Source organism: Anthonomus grandis, chromosome 7 (assembly GCF_022605725.1).
Source record: "Anthonomus grandis grandis chromosome 7, icAntGran1.3, whole genome shotgun sequence".
NCBI lineage: Eukaryota > Metazoa > Arthropoda > Insecta > Coleoptera > Curculionidae > Anthonomus > Anthonomus grandis.
Window position 1 is genome coordinate 3179049 of NC_065552.1, and position 14390 is coordinate 3193438.

The 14390-nt window shown below is 33.8% G+C and overlaps 1 protein-coding gene and 1 long non-coding RNA gene across 2 annotated transcripts in view; one reads left to right on the forward strand and one right to left on the reverse strand.

Moving 5' to 3' along the window:
• The window catches only part of LOC126739018 (activating transcription factor 3), a 104139-nt gene that overhangs the window by 71571 nt on the left and 18178 nt on the right, over nucleotides 1-14390 (reverse strand). The gene's annotated exons all lie outside the window — the stretch shown is intronic.
• Nucleotides 6263-12387, forward strand: LOC126739022 (uncharacterized). The gene is made up of 4 exons (XR_007661523.1): nucleotides 6263-7904; nucleotides 7961-8230; nucleotides 8434-10662; nucleotides 11695-12387. It is a non-coding gene; the product is annotated as an uncharacterized LOC126739022 (long non-coding RNA).

A 14390-nucleotide genomic window follows, 5' to 3' on the forward strand; every position in this document is an offset into this window, starting at 1 on the left:
TGAAATATTGAGTTTTCAGGTCACGTGACTATTAAACCTTTTCCTATTGGTCCGATTTGATTAAAATTTGGTATTTGGTGTTTGTTTGGGATAAAATTCTTCAAATTTTACAAAGTTTTGAAAATTTACATAAATCTGCAGATATTATGTATTAAAGCATACTTAAATTAGATCAGAGTTCTTATCACATCAAGGTTCTCTGAAGCATGATACTCCGAAAATCGTAAATTCAAAACTTGTAAGACATATAACGTGGTCAGTAGCGTTGCCGGAGCAAGTGCTCAACAATCTTCAATGGATTTTTCGACTTTAATTGTATTTAAAAAAACTTTCCACTGATGAAAATCAAGGAAAACTTCTACTGGTCCCAACTGATCAAAGTACTTGTTTAATCCAGGCATTAAGAAATAACCCTACAACAACCTTTCTGTCGTCAAGATGTACACTTGCGTGCATAGAAATCAGCCCACTGTAAACTTTTGACTTTAAATATATTTTTTTTTTAAATTATCCATCAGATGAAAAAAAGAAGTTTGAAAGACAATTTAATATCCTTTAATATGAGTATAAATTTATGAAAACTTATTTGAACATCCTATCTTTAACATAGTGAAATTAATGCATTAAGAAAATTAGGCTTTTTTATTATTAACATAAATAGAGTTATTGACAATTTAAAACTTAACACTTCATTTTTTAATAATGAGTATGACCTCCTCTTGCCCTAATAACATCTCTCATACGATTAGGCATAGATCTAATCAAGTTTGCTATTGTTTCTTGTGAGATGAGAGGAGCTCTGGGATCGAATTTGTGGTACGAAGTCTAGCTCGAATTCTTCGTTTTAGCTCATTCCATAAATGTTCGATCGGATTTAGGTCAGGACTGTCTGCTGGCCACTCCATAACCCGAAAACCGACTTCTGCAATGTAATCTTGCACGATTCTTGCGTTGTCATGCATAAAGGTAAATTCATCTTCAATGTAGTCGACGTAAGGTACCACATGAATTGCTAAAATATCCTCGATATACCTAGCAGCCGTTAAACCTCTTCTTCCGTGAACACGGTCGCTTCTATGAATGAACTGAAGGTCGGTTCGTGCTTCTATAGAAATTGCACCCCAGATCATGCAGGAACCACCTTCATAGCAGCGCAATCTGCAAATCGCTCTCTTGGTCTTCGGTACACTTTCCTTCTTGAGTCGCTACCATGGAGGCATATTCTGGACTCATCTGAGAACAGAACAGATCCCCATTGTTCCAACGTCCAATTCAGATGATCCCTTGCAAAACGCAGGCGTGCTTGCCGATGAGCTGGAGTAAGTTTTGGACCAATCGCAGGTGTTTTAGGGGTCAGGTTATTTTCCGGCAGTCTTCGTCTTACTGTCCACTGACTAATAGGCACTCCTCGCACCTCACGGAGCTGTCGTTACACTTGAACGGCATTAAGGTGACGATTTCTTAATATTGTTGACACAATAAAGCGGTCATCACGAGCGGTTGTAAATCGCTTCCTACCTGTTCCAGGTCGCCTATGAAAGGATCCAGTCTCCTCATAACGTTGGCACACTCTTCGAACCGCTGCGCGAGTCATATCCAATTGTCTAGCAACAGCTCGCTGACTAAGTCCATTTTCGATTAAAGCAATAACTTGGGCGGCTTTTTGTGGTGTAGTATGCATTAAATTAACACAGTTGAACACTATTGAGGTTATGAAAAACGAATAATATGCAAATTTCAGTTGTAAACGCAATAATTTTATTATTTGACAAATTTGTTATATTCGTTACAATCACCACATAAACACGGTTCATTTCGTCCCACCAATGCCAAAACCGCGAATGTGCAAATTTGTAGTTTTGAGAAAACCTCCATGTAATATTGGAATGAGCACTAAAAATACATCCTTTCTTTTAGAGTACTTAGAGTAATTAGGATTGGTCACTGTTCGAGTTGCAAATTAAATTTATATTGATTTTTAATTGTCTTATTTATTTTCTTTAAGAGAGCACATTCGTTGTTTTGGCATATAGGCGAAAAATTGAAAATTTGCACATTCGTGGTTTTGGCATTGAGGGGACGATGTGTTTACCGGTTGCTACGCATATAAACGATAAGCCTTCTTGATAAATTTCTACTCACATTAAAGGATATTAAATTGTCTTTCAAACAGCATATTTCTTTTTTTGATCTGATGGATAATTTTTTAAAAAAATATATTTAAAGTCAAAAGTTTACAGTGGGCCGATTTCTATGCACGCAAGTTTATTTATCCTTATTTGGTTTATGTTCACAATTTTAAGGACATCATAAAAAAAGGGTCTTTATCTTTACACTCTTGGTGACTTAGTGAAGGTCCTTAAATGCCCTCATACTCTGAGCCCAGTTAAAACCTAACTTTATAAGTAGAAATGTCTAGTTATGAGTTCGGTCGTCGTATATTGACACGAGGTTACAGTACTGAACCCATTGTGATTAGAGTATACCTAATATATATAATAAATAGCATGATTGTTCCTAGTTAGTAAGAAGTGAGTGAAGTTACCTGCTAAGAAGCAAAAGTGAGTCTAAATAAGTCTGTTCATAGTTTACATCTGCCATACTGAACAACGGTTCCGTTTTACTATCTTTAGTTCAAATAAATGAGCCTATCTTTTATTGTATAAGTCTGCTTCATTTATTAGGTTAATGGGTTCAGAGCCATATAAGCTGTGGTCCTTCGATGAAGATAAAAGGTAAATAAATACAGTCCACTAGTACTCTCCAGTGGCACAATTAAACACTCGTGTTCTCCTCTATTTGGGGCAGGTAATAACGCAGACATTTCTCAGTAATTTAACGGTTTTCAGTGACAGTTGAAGTTATTTGAACCTTCTGGACATTTAAAGAAATCCGTGCTAAAGAATTTTTAACTTTATTCCAGAGAATTGTAGCAATACTATAAATTCCTTCCATATCTTAGACTTTTGGACTAATTTTTAATTCGATTCCAAGCAATTGAAGTCGTTTTACGTCAAGAATGTCAAACTTTAATTCATTGGACTTTTAAACGTTTAAAATTAGACCGTATTGTCCTTGCTATTTACTATATTTTAAAATAAACTTATCGATACGCGCTTAAAGGCGGTCGCTGCACGAAAACCTATTAATTAAGCCGTCCATTAAATTTGACAAAACAAATAAATAAAAACCGTTAAAACAGCGAGTTCTCGTTCAAATTTTGGATCCGGGCCAAACCTAAGGCCACGCAGGCTCCGTGTCCAATGTTTTTTTATCGAACACGTGGAACGCGACCAATAAGATAAATCAACTAAAAAATCTGACACTAAACAAGCATTTATTGCTTCGTCCCACACACCTGATTTTTTAAGTGGCTCAAAAGCCGCAACAAACGAGATTTTTTTTTACGTTAATTACACTTTCAATTACTGCTATGTGTGATTAGTCGCGTTTGCCGCTAGTGGGCGTACGTTTAATAAAAATCATATTAATTGGGCGTGGTCCGTAGCGACAGCTAAACCTCAAAAGGTGACAGTTGTAAGTTGTTTTTTTCGCGTATGCCCTTCTTCATAATGTGTTAGAGTAAGAGAGACATTGATGTCAAATGCACTATGTAAGACAAAGAAATATATGTCTGAAAAGGTTGTATGTACTTTTATGTTATTAATAACAACAAATTTAAATGCACATGTTTCTATTTTTTCTTTTGTGATAACGTTAACCGCGCATTGCAATGATGTGATGAAGATAAATTATTAAATGAAGAGGGTAAATTTCTCATAGGATTTAATTATGCCATATTACGGCCCAAAACCTGAGGCAAGTATTATAAAAATATAATTAAATTACAATATAATTTCAGCTGACGAAATAATTACTTAAATAAATACTAAATAATTGAAAGCGAACCTACACAGTACGCCTATGAGACGAGGTGTTGACAAACCGAATGTCAAACCTTTGACAACGTCGATATAACATAACCTTAAATTTATATAACCTATATTTTTGTGTTTATGTTATTTTTATGTTTTGTGCCTAAAATCTCCCTCATGAAAGTTTACTTGAAATATTCGTTTTCTACAGCAAATGTAAAATGTTCCCCAAAAAAATCTTGAACTCACATTAGTCATGTTACCTTGCATATACCTAGAAACTCACTTTCCAGTGCAAAAATATATGAGGAAAAGTCACGGCTAAAAGCTGAAGTTCTAGACTAAACAAAACCGGTAGAAATATGTGCATCTAACAATTTAATATTAATTTTGGCAAAAAGTTGTGTATGGTGATTAAGATACCTGTGGTCCTTACTTTCTTTATGCCCTTGTTAACAACTAGATAGACAGGGGGCCCACTTGGTGTGTTTCAGGAAGAACAGCATGTTTTCAGTGATGGCAGTTATCCTAAGAACTAAAAACTATGAAGTGTGTTTGATGAGGCTTAGACTAAAAGTACGTCGAATTAGAAAGTGTATAAACGAGGCATGAAATGGTAGGTTAATAGTTACAGGGGTAGTTTAAGGGCTGAAATGGAAACCACTTGCCACCGAGGGATTTTTCAAGTAAGCAAAACAATTTTTCTTTACATTCAAAATTCAAAGTATATATTAGAGTTGATAAATACATAGAGCATTTTTATTGTCAGAAAGGAATACAATTATTTCATAACTAAATACATTATATAATTATTAAGTACAAACAATAAGCGGATATTAAATACAAATTAATTATTATTTAAATACAAGATATAACATTTAAGATACAATACCTATTAGTCAGTGCTAATCTAGTAAATTTACTTAAAAAGAAAAATAACAAAAAGGCAGATTGATACTCGATATCACAGAAAAGGAAGCATCAAGGAATTCATCAACGCTAAAGAATGCTTCAAGTGAAATTTTATTTAAATTTTTAAAAGGAAAATTTTTGATTGCAGTTGATAGTTACAATACCAGGTGGACAGTAATAATTTGTAGAAACTCTTGACCTTTGAAGTACATGAAAAGGTATTCTAAACTTGTCTCCAAGTTCATTATTGTAAGTTATGTCTGCAAAGTAAAGTAATTATATTTAGTTCAACGAAGCTCTTTCTGATCCCATTGTTATATCCCACCATTCCCACCCTTGCTATAATACAAACAGATTTTCATTATAATTGTTGAATGACCCGAGACCATCATGGCATATCCAGTGACTGATTGAAATACAGCATGGGAGAATTACAGCAGGGCATCCATGGGCAGGATACAAGAAAGACTTCTAAGAAGAAAGATATTGCCTCTCAGTTGACCAGCAATATAGTTAACATGACCCTCATACTTTAGCTGTGGGTCAATATGGATGGACAACAAGGATTTACATGGAGAATTTCACAAAGTCCAAACAGTCATATTAACCGGCTTTGCTATTATCGAGGGTCTGTTTAAATTAAAACATATTTTAAGGTCATTAAGTCTTCTGAATAATATGGTCTAAAATAGTCCATAAATAATGGTCCCAAAATGGACTCCTGAGGTACCCAATGGAGTCATGGATCATGAGTGATCACCATGGACAACAATTAGTAGGGTCATTTCAATCCCAATTTTTATGTATTGGTATGGTTTTGGCATTCTAAAGATAACCAAGAAACTTATTTTTCCTAATAAATAAATTAATTAGTTACACAACCATAGAAAACAAAAATTGTCAATAATTCCTCGGGTGTCAACTGCTTTTATTTAAAAGTTACACTAGAAAGTTGGATGCCTTTATAAAGCTTAAATTAAAAAATCATGAATTACTAGTTGATTATGTGTAGACTTGTTGGAAGTATATAGTATAAAGTTGGAATGTGCTCTTTTAAACACAGAAAAAAACCTAAAAATTGGTTCATTTGGTTCTTTAAAAATGCCATATGACATAAATGACTATAAATGAAATTCATACAAAAAATCAGACCTAAAGAGGGTTTTCTTTTAAGAATCCAAAGATAGTATTGTAAGATCTAAATAAATAAATCTGCCTTTGTTTTCACCCACTTACAGAAATTACAAAAATTTATGAATTTGTTCTTTACCTAGTGAAGACATTTCTAATATAATAAACCATTTATTAATTGTCTCATGAAAAAAATCAATATTTAGGCAGTTCAGATTCTTTATTAATGTCAATATAACAAAAGAAATTTAACACATGTCAAATAGCATAAAGTTGAAGGTATACACATCTAAAACTCTTAAACAAAATAAAATTCACTTAGCACTATTAAAAAACAGCTTAAAAATACTGATCAAATTTAAAATTCATCAACTCTATAATATAGAATACATTTTCTCGGTAACCTACAACATGAAGCAACCATATTCTCCCTCAGTCCGGTGTCATAATCATGGATGTTACCATGATGTTCTTTAGATGTCTCGAGAATATACCAAACACTTGAATAAATATACAGAATAAAAGTTTACAATATTTTAGCAGGCTTGCCTACACGCATCCATATAGCCTGGTCTCCTGTGAAGGGTAAAAATCCTACCTGCACAAGCTGCCCTTTCCCCACACCAATCATCCCTTTTAAAGAACATTATTGTTTGTCAAATGTATATCCTAAGGTAAACAGTCCTTTCTTTTGACTCTTATTTCATTCTTCTTTTTTTCTTCTTCTTCTTCTTTGGGTTCTAAAACTAGTTTCTTTCTTTTTTTGTGAGGGCTCCTCGACGTCATTATCATAAATCCTTCAAGACCAAGAGAGATGGCATATATATATACTTCAATGTCGACCTGAGGTCTGGTATAAGACCCCCTTTTAAAATTTGGAAGAGTGGAAATGGAATATTGTTCCAAATACATACCGTACATATTCCATTCACAACACAGAGATAAATAGGGAGAAACATCTGGAAAAAATTAATACAGACAGTTGATTCAAACCTTTCTTCTCTTCGTTCTTCTTCAAGAATGTGGAAGAAATTAGTGATCTCTTACAGGCAGTTGAGCCAAACGTTTCTTCTCTTCTTTTTCTTCTCCTTCTTCTCAGCTGCCTTTAAAAAATCAATAATTTATTTCAGGTAGCTGAGCTTGTTTCTTTTCTTCTTCTTCCTTTTTTTATGTCAAAAACCTTGAAAAAAATATTGATATCTTACATACAGTTGAGTCAAACGTTTCTTCTTCCTCCTCTTTTTTTCTTCTTGTTCTTCTTTAAGCATGTCAAAAGAAGAAGAGGAAGATAAAAAACGTTTAACTCAGCTGCCTATGAAAAAACAATAACTTCTCAGCTGAGCTAATTGTTTCTTGCCATCCTCATCTTCTCTTTTTTCTAAAGAAGTCAAACACTTGGCAAAAATTAATGACTTTTTACAGGCACTTGAGTCAAACGTTTCTTCTTCTTTCTACTGATGTTAAATAAGGCATTGCAGCTTGAAATAGGACATTTTTATGGTATGAGTAGTACTCACAAAACCTTCCAAATTCCTAAGAAGATAGACATAGGACGCGGCTTTCTTTGTCAAACGTGAGTTTTAAATTTGTAATGCCTACCTGAAGACCTACCAGGGAAAAGGTTTGTGTTGTTTCTGTTTAAAAGCAATTTATTGGATGCAAACCAAAGCTCAGCCGTTACAGTATACCATGTACATACAACGTGGCCATACAAGTAGACCATTATGTAAATTTAAAAAATGTGTACTCCAGGATAGATCTCTGGGGTACACAAATTTACTAACAATATTACACCAATCCTGACTCCTTGCATACAACTCGTATAAGAGGAATTATAACATGGCAGCTTGGTCAGGAGATGGTTATGGGACACCCAGTCAAAAGCCTTGCTAAGGAACACAGTAGAGAAAAGATAGGCATAGATCCACCAAACTTATGATAGCTTGTGTAGTATCCTTCCTAGCCCTACAACCATATTGACACCTGGTAAACAACTTATTTTTTAAGTATTGGACATTTTTCCAAGACTTATGATATTGTAGGTAAAATAGTTTGAAGTGTCTTCTTTATTCCCGGACTCAGAAATTGGTGGGACTATTGCCTGTTTAAGTTGTGAAAGAAAGACACTCTCCTAGAGGCGTAGATTTGTAAGAGGATGAATTATTTGCTTTTTAATCGATTTAAGAATGGGAGTGTCTTTTAAATCTTAATGAAAATTACCTCCTAGATAGAAAAATGTAGTGAGGCACCATTAAGGAGGGTCATGTAAGGGATTGAAATAATTTCAGGTATATCCCTCACAAGATTTGCAGGTATGGTAGAAATGAACTCATTAAACTCTGTTTGAATTTTAGCTTTTTGTTGGATTCTTTGACTGTTTATTATATTACGCATGCTCTTGATTGGATCTCCTCCCAATTGTCAAAAAATATATATAAAAAGAAAGAGCGTTCAATTTTGCTTAAACCAATCATTGTAAATCTCACACTTACTGAAATCTTATTTGAATTTTCAGATCAACACTGGCTGAGGCAAACCAAGTGACCCAAGTATCTGCAAATGCAAAACCCTTGAACCACATCAAGAGCATCAACTTATTCCACATTACTAGACCTTTCAAAACACTTATTTGGACATACGAGCTTAAGGTGTGATCTGTCGTTTTTGTCATTTGTCAACTTATTTACTTGAACTGTACCCAATATTATGGTAGACTGCGCGACGATCATCCCATGCCAAGAAAAACAAATACACTCAAAATAGTCATTCAGCATTGACCGAAGAATTCAACAATGACGCAATTATTAGTGATCTGAGCATGAAATCGGCGGTTTTCTTAGAAGTGTGCCCCGCTCGACCGATTACTCACGAATTAAAAGCGAATTTGCATTTTTGCACTCTACTATGTAATTCTTATGAATAATTATGTTAGATTGTTGTTGATTTGCGGTTTTACTCATTTCTGCTGTGCGATTTATTACTATATTCAATAATGACGTACTCTGTAATCATCAATCCGTCTTAGTTATTACGTAGTAATTTTTTATATGAATCACTTTAAACGTCGATTATCACCATAAAAATAAACAAAGTATATGTTATTGTTTATCAAAAATAATGCATAGGGCTTAAATAAGTTCTTTCCAGCCATTAGTCCCTATGTGAATTAGATTTTCTTCGAACTAGGAATGTTTGCCAAATGAAGATCGTTGGTAAGTATAACTCTTCAAGCTTTCTTAATTTTAATGAGCTTGAGATATTTTCGTTATTTAATTCTACATTCATCTCGAAAATTCCATCCAGACAAGTAGTAAAAACCTTCTCAGCTATTATTGCAAAATATTAGGTTGTTTTTTTGACGATACTTACGGGAGATAAGCACGACGTCATCAAAACCATTAGAATTCTAGGAAGCCAGATTAAAAAAATAATATTTTATTATAAGATAGTGTCAAATTGTCAATCGTCCAGGTACATACAATGATGATAATAAAATCGGTTTTCACAATAATTACGATACACGTCAACGTTTACCATGTCAATGCCATTAACCACTTACCCAGTTCGAGAAAATCAAATATTCACCATGTATGTGTGTGTCTGTCGGTGTGTGGGTGTGAGGTATTTTTTGCGCAATCCCATAAATGAATACTAGCATTTTCTTAAAAGTACAATGTTAATTGTATCGCTAAGTTCACAGGGAGTGACTCGGGTTTTAAACTATCGCGCATTTAATGGGATTGAATAATGTTCGTCTTAAGGACGTAGAGAATATTGAAAAAGTTTTTCAAAGAGAATAACAAATACTTTAAGAATATTCTCATATCAGGCATATAGTGCTTGAAATCGGTTCGAATGTCTGGAATAAAATTGAAATTAGTTTTTAATAATTTGACACTATACGCCCGGACTATGGAAGCATCAAACAAAGACGCCGTTAGATCGTAGTGCATTAGAGCGAGAAAGCTCAGTCGATGCAATCTAGCCACACCCTTTATTTGTAGTACGGGAATGTATGTAAAAAAACGCCTATTCTTGCAAGATTTACTTTATTAAAATGTTCAGCTGTATAGGTTGGGCTATGCCACTATCGCCATCAATGTATAGATGGCGATAATTATAATTTTCAAACGCATTTTTTATTCCCGTAAAAAAAACATATTTCTGCATAAGAATAATCATCATCAGGAAGTTTTCCACCTTATTCATAAAAAATTACGTTTTTTATTTTTATAACCTCATCAAATTTGAAAACTTAAAAGCCGATTCACGTCACCGCCCACAAAAAAAAAACAAACGAGGTAATGAACAGCCTCCATCAGAACCAACGTAACGACGAGTGTCTGATGATTAGTGTGTCATTACCGAAACGTCGAGATACAAACAAAAAGTGTTTTTAATGGTAATAAAGAGGCCTCTAAAATATTGAAGATGATGATTATTAAACCGAAACGTCGTACGAAGTATTCAAATAACAAGAATATCCTCATAACTTGGTTTCAATGCCTCGAATAAAATTGTAATTATTATTTAATAATTTGACGCTATACGCCCGGACTATGGAATCATTGAACAAAAACGCTGCTTAATCGTAGTGCGGTAGAACGAGAGAGCACAGTCGATCTAGCGTAGTCACACCCGTTATTTGTAGTACGGGGGTGTATGTAAAAAAAACGTCTATTTTTGCAAGATTTACTTCATTAAATTATTCAGCATAGGGTGGGTATTTTGATTATATATACAGGTAAGGCTATGCCGCCATCTAGATTATGATTATCAAAAGCATTTTTTATTTCCGTTAAAAAGAACATATTTCAGCATAGGAATAATCATCATCAGGAATTTCACCACATTTTAAAACTCAAAAATTTGGCAAGAATAGCCGATTCACGTCACAGTTGTTAATGGCAATAGAAAGACCTTTAAACTGAAGATATTAAACCGAAACGTCGTACGAAGTACTCAAATAACAAGAATATGCTCATATCAGTCTGAATAAAGTACTTGAAATCGGTTTAAATGCCTGGAATAAAGTTGAAATTATTATTTAATAATTTGACACTATACGCCCGGACTATGGAATCATCGAACAAAGACGCTGCTTAATCGTAGTGCGTTAGAACGAGAGGGCACAGTCGATGAAGCGTATCTACACCCGTTAATTGTTTGTAGTACGGGGGTCTATATAAAAAAAATCTCTATTTTTGTAAGATTTACTTCATTAAATTATTCAGCATAGGGTGGGTATTTTGATTAAATATACAGGTTGGGTTATGCCGCCGTTTAGATTATGAGTGTCATAAGCATTTTTTAATCCCGATCAAAAGTTTGGCATAGAAAAAATCATCATCAGGAATTTCTCCACATTTTAAAACTCAAAAATTTGGCAAGAATAGCCGATTTAGGTCACAGTTGTTAATGGTAATAGAAAGACCTTTAAAATATTGAAGATATTAAACCAAAACGTCGTACGAAGTACTCAAATAACGAGAATATCCTCATACCAGTCTGAATAAAGTACTTGAAACCTGTTTAAATGCCTGGAATAAAATTGAAATGATTATTTAATAATTTGACACTATACGCCCGGACTATGGGATCATTAAACAAAAACGCTGCTTAATCGTAGTGAGTTAGAACGAGAGAGCACAGTCGATCTAGCGTAGCCACACCCGTTATTTGTAGTACGGGGGTGTATGTAAAAAACGTCTATTTTTGTAAGATTTATTTCATTAAATTATTCAGCATAGGGTGGGTATTTTGATTATATATACAGGTAAGGCTATGCCGCCATCTAGATTATGATTATCAAAAGCATTTTTTATTCCCGTTAAAAAGAACATATTTCGGCATAGGAATAATCATCATCAGGAATTTCACCACATTTTAAAACTCAAAAATTTGGCAAGAATAGCCGATTCACGTCACAGTTGTTAATGGCAATAGAAAGACCTTTAAAATATTGAAGATATTAAACCGAAACGTCGTACGAAGTACTCAAATAACAAAAATATCTTCATATCAGTCTAAATAAAGTACGTGAAATCAGTTTAAATGCCTGGAATAAAATTGAAATCATTATTTAATAATTTGACACTATACGCCCGGACTATGGAAGCATTGAACAAAAACGCTGCCTAATCGTAGTGCGTTAGAACGAGAGAGCACAGTCGATCTAGCGTAGCCACACCCGTCATTTGTAGTACGGGGGTCTATGTAAAAAAACGACTATTTTTGCAAGATTTACTCCAGCGATATATCCTCAAAAACGAATATTTTTTCTTTTCTTAGACTTTGATTTTTCTGTTATGTTAAGTATATTTCAATGTTTCCATTTAATTTTAATTATTATTTTCAAATTTTATTGTTGATTTCTATCTCTATGTTTTAAAGATGTATTTAAGTAGGAATTAAAATAGTCATTGAATAATATGATAGTTTAGTTTTTATATACTTTTATTGTTTTTAATGTATTTTAATTGTTAATAATTGTTTTCTACTAAGTTTTTTTTTTATTTTGTGTAATACGCCCGGACTATGGAAGCATTAAACAAAGACGCCGCTTGATCGTAGTGCATTAGAGCGAGAGGACACAGTCGATGCATCGTAGCCACTCTCGTTAGTTGTAGTACGGGGGTGTATGTAAAAAAAAGTCTTTTTTGGCAAGATTACTTCATTAAAATGTTCAGCTATATATAGGGTGGGTATTTTTATTATATATATATAGGTTAGGCTATGCCGCTATCGCCATCTAGATTATTATTTTCAAAAGCACATTTTAAAAGCATTTTTATTCCCGTTAAGAAGAACATATTTCGGCATAAGAATAACCATCATCAGGAATTTTTTCCAACTTATTAAAAATCCCTAAAGTTTGGCAACAAAGGCCGATTCACGTCATCGCCTACAAAATGACAAATAAACAACCTCCAAAGAGACCAACATTTTGTAGAGTGTTTGATGTTTCAATACTGAAGCGTCGAAATACAAATAATTTTTTTTTCAAGGGTAATGAAAAATTCGAGAATTTTTACAGTTTATCAAACTTCAATTTACAGACATCTTATATCAATGGCCAGGTAATGAAACGTCTTTTAAAATAATGAAGATTATGACGTTAAAACCGAAACGTCGTACGAAGTACTCAAATGACAAAAGCGTCCCCATTTCAAGATGAAGTAAGATTAAAATCGCTTCGATAAAATTGAAATAATTTAATACTAGCCGCCCGGACTATAGTAGCATGAGACAAAGACACCGCTTGATCGTACTGTGTTAGAATGAGAGAGCAAAGTCGGTGCAAAGTAGTAGGGGGGTGTACGTTAAAAAAGCAACTGTCAATTTTGTAAGAAAATTTGACAACAACGGCCGATTTACGTCACCGAGGGAATAACAAAACCGAGGACTAACATAAGGTTTGTTCTCACTGCAAAGTTTGGAAACTGTTTGCAAACTATTCTTGATGCGCATGCGTAAAAGATTACAACTTCTGATCGATTTGAAACCGTCTGTACGAACCTCAAACACGGGTTGAGTGGAGTCCAATTTCAAAGAAGAAGAGCAAGAAAAATAACCTTACTTTTGTTTGCCAATGAAAAATGGGAAAATAAACAAAACAAACAACTTTAAATTAGTTGAATATTATTAATAGAGTTTAAAATTGTGTAATTGTTTGCTACTTCAAGGCTTACTCTAAAATGGTCGAGAAATTCTATTCTAATTCTATTATATTGGGACACAGTTTCATCTAGATAGTTTTGATTCTTGGTACTTATGTGTTCTTCAAGTAAAACTACTAAGTCTGTGTCGGAATCAGAAAATTCAGATTCTTCCAACGATTTAAAGTCACTCATTTCCTTAATGTGTATTTTTAGACTATACCAACAATTTAAACTACAATTTCAAAACGAATATTAGGGCTTATACAAAACACAAACAATAATTTAGAGGTTATGTTTACATTTTACTCTATTGCGCATGTTTATTTATCGTTAACTTGTTGCTTACTACTGAGAACAAACCTATAATGAAGAGTGTCTGATTATGAATATTCCAATACCGAAACAAAGGGAATAAAAAATCCTTTAAAAGAATGGAGAAACCGAAATCTCGTAGAAAGTACTCAGATGACAAGCATGTCACCATCTCAGGATAAAGAACATGAAATCACTTCGAATGCCTGGAATAAAATTAGAATTATTTTTTAATAATTCGACACTATAGGCCCGGACTATGGAAGTACTGAACAAAGACGCCGCTTAATCGTAGTGCGTTAGAACGAGAGGGCACAGATGATGCACCGTGGCCACACCCCTTATTTTTAGTACGAGAGTTTGAGCTAAAAAAGTAACTATATTTGTAAGATATTCGATTTAACTATATGGTGGGTATCTTAAGGGGTATTTTGATTATATACACAGGGTTGCTTGTGCCACTTTGCTATCGCAACAACACCCGATTAACGTCACCTCC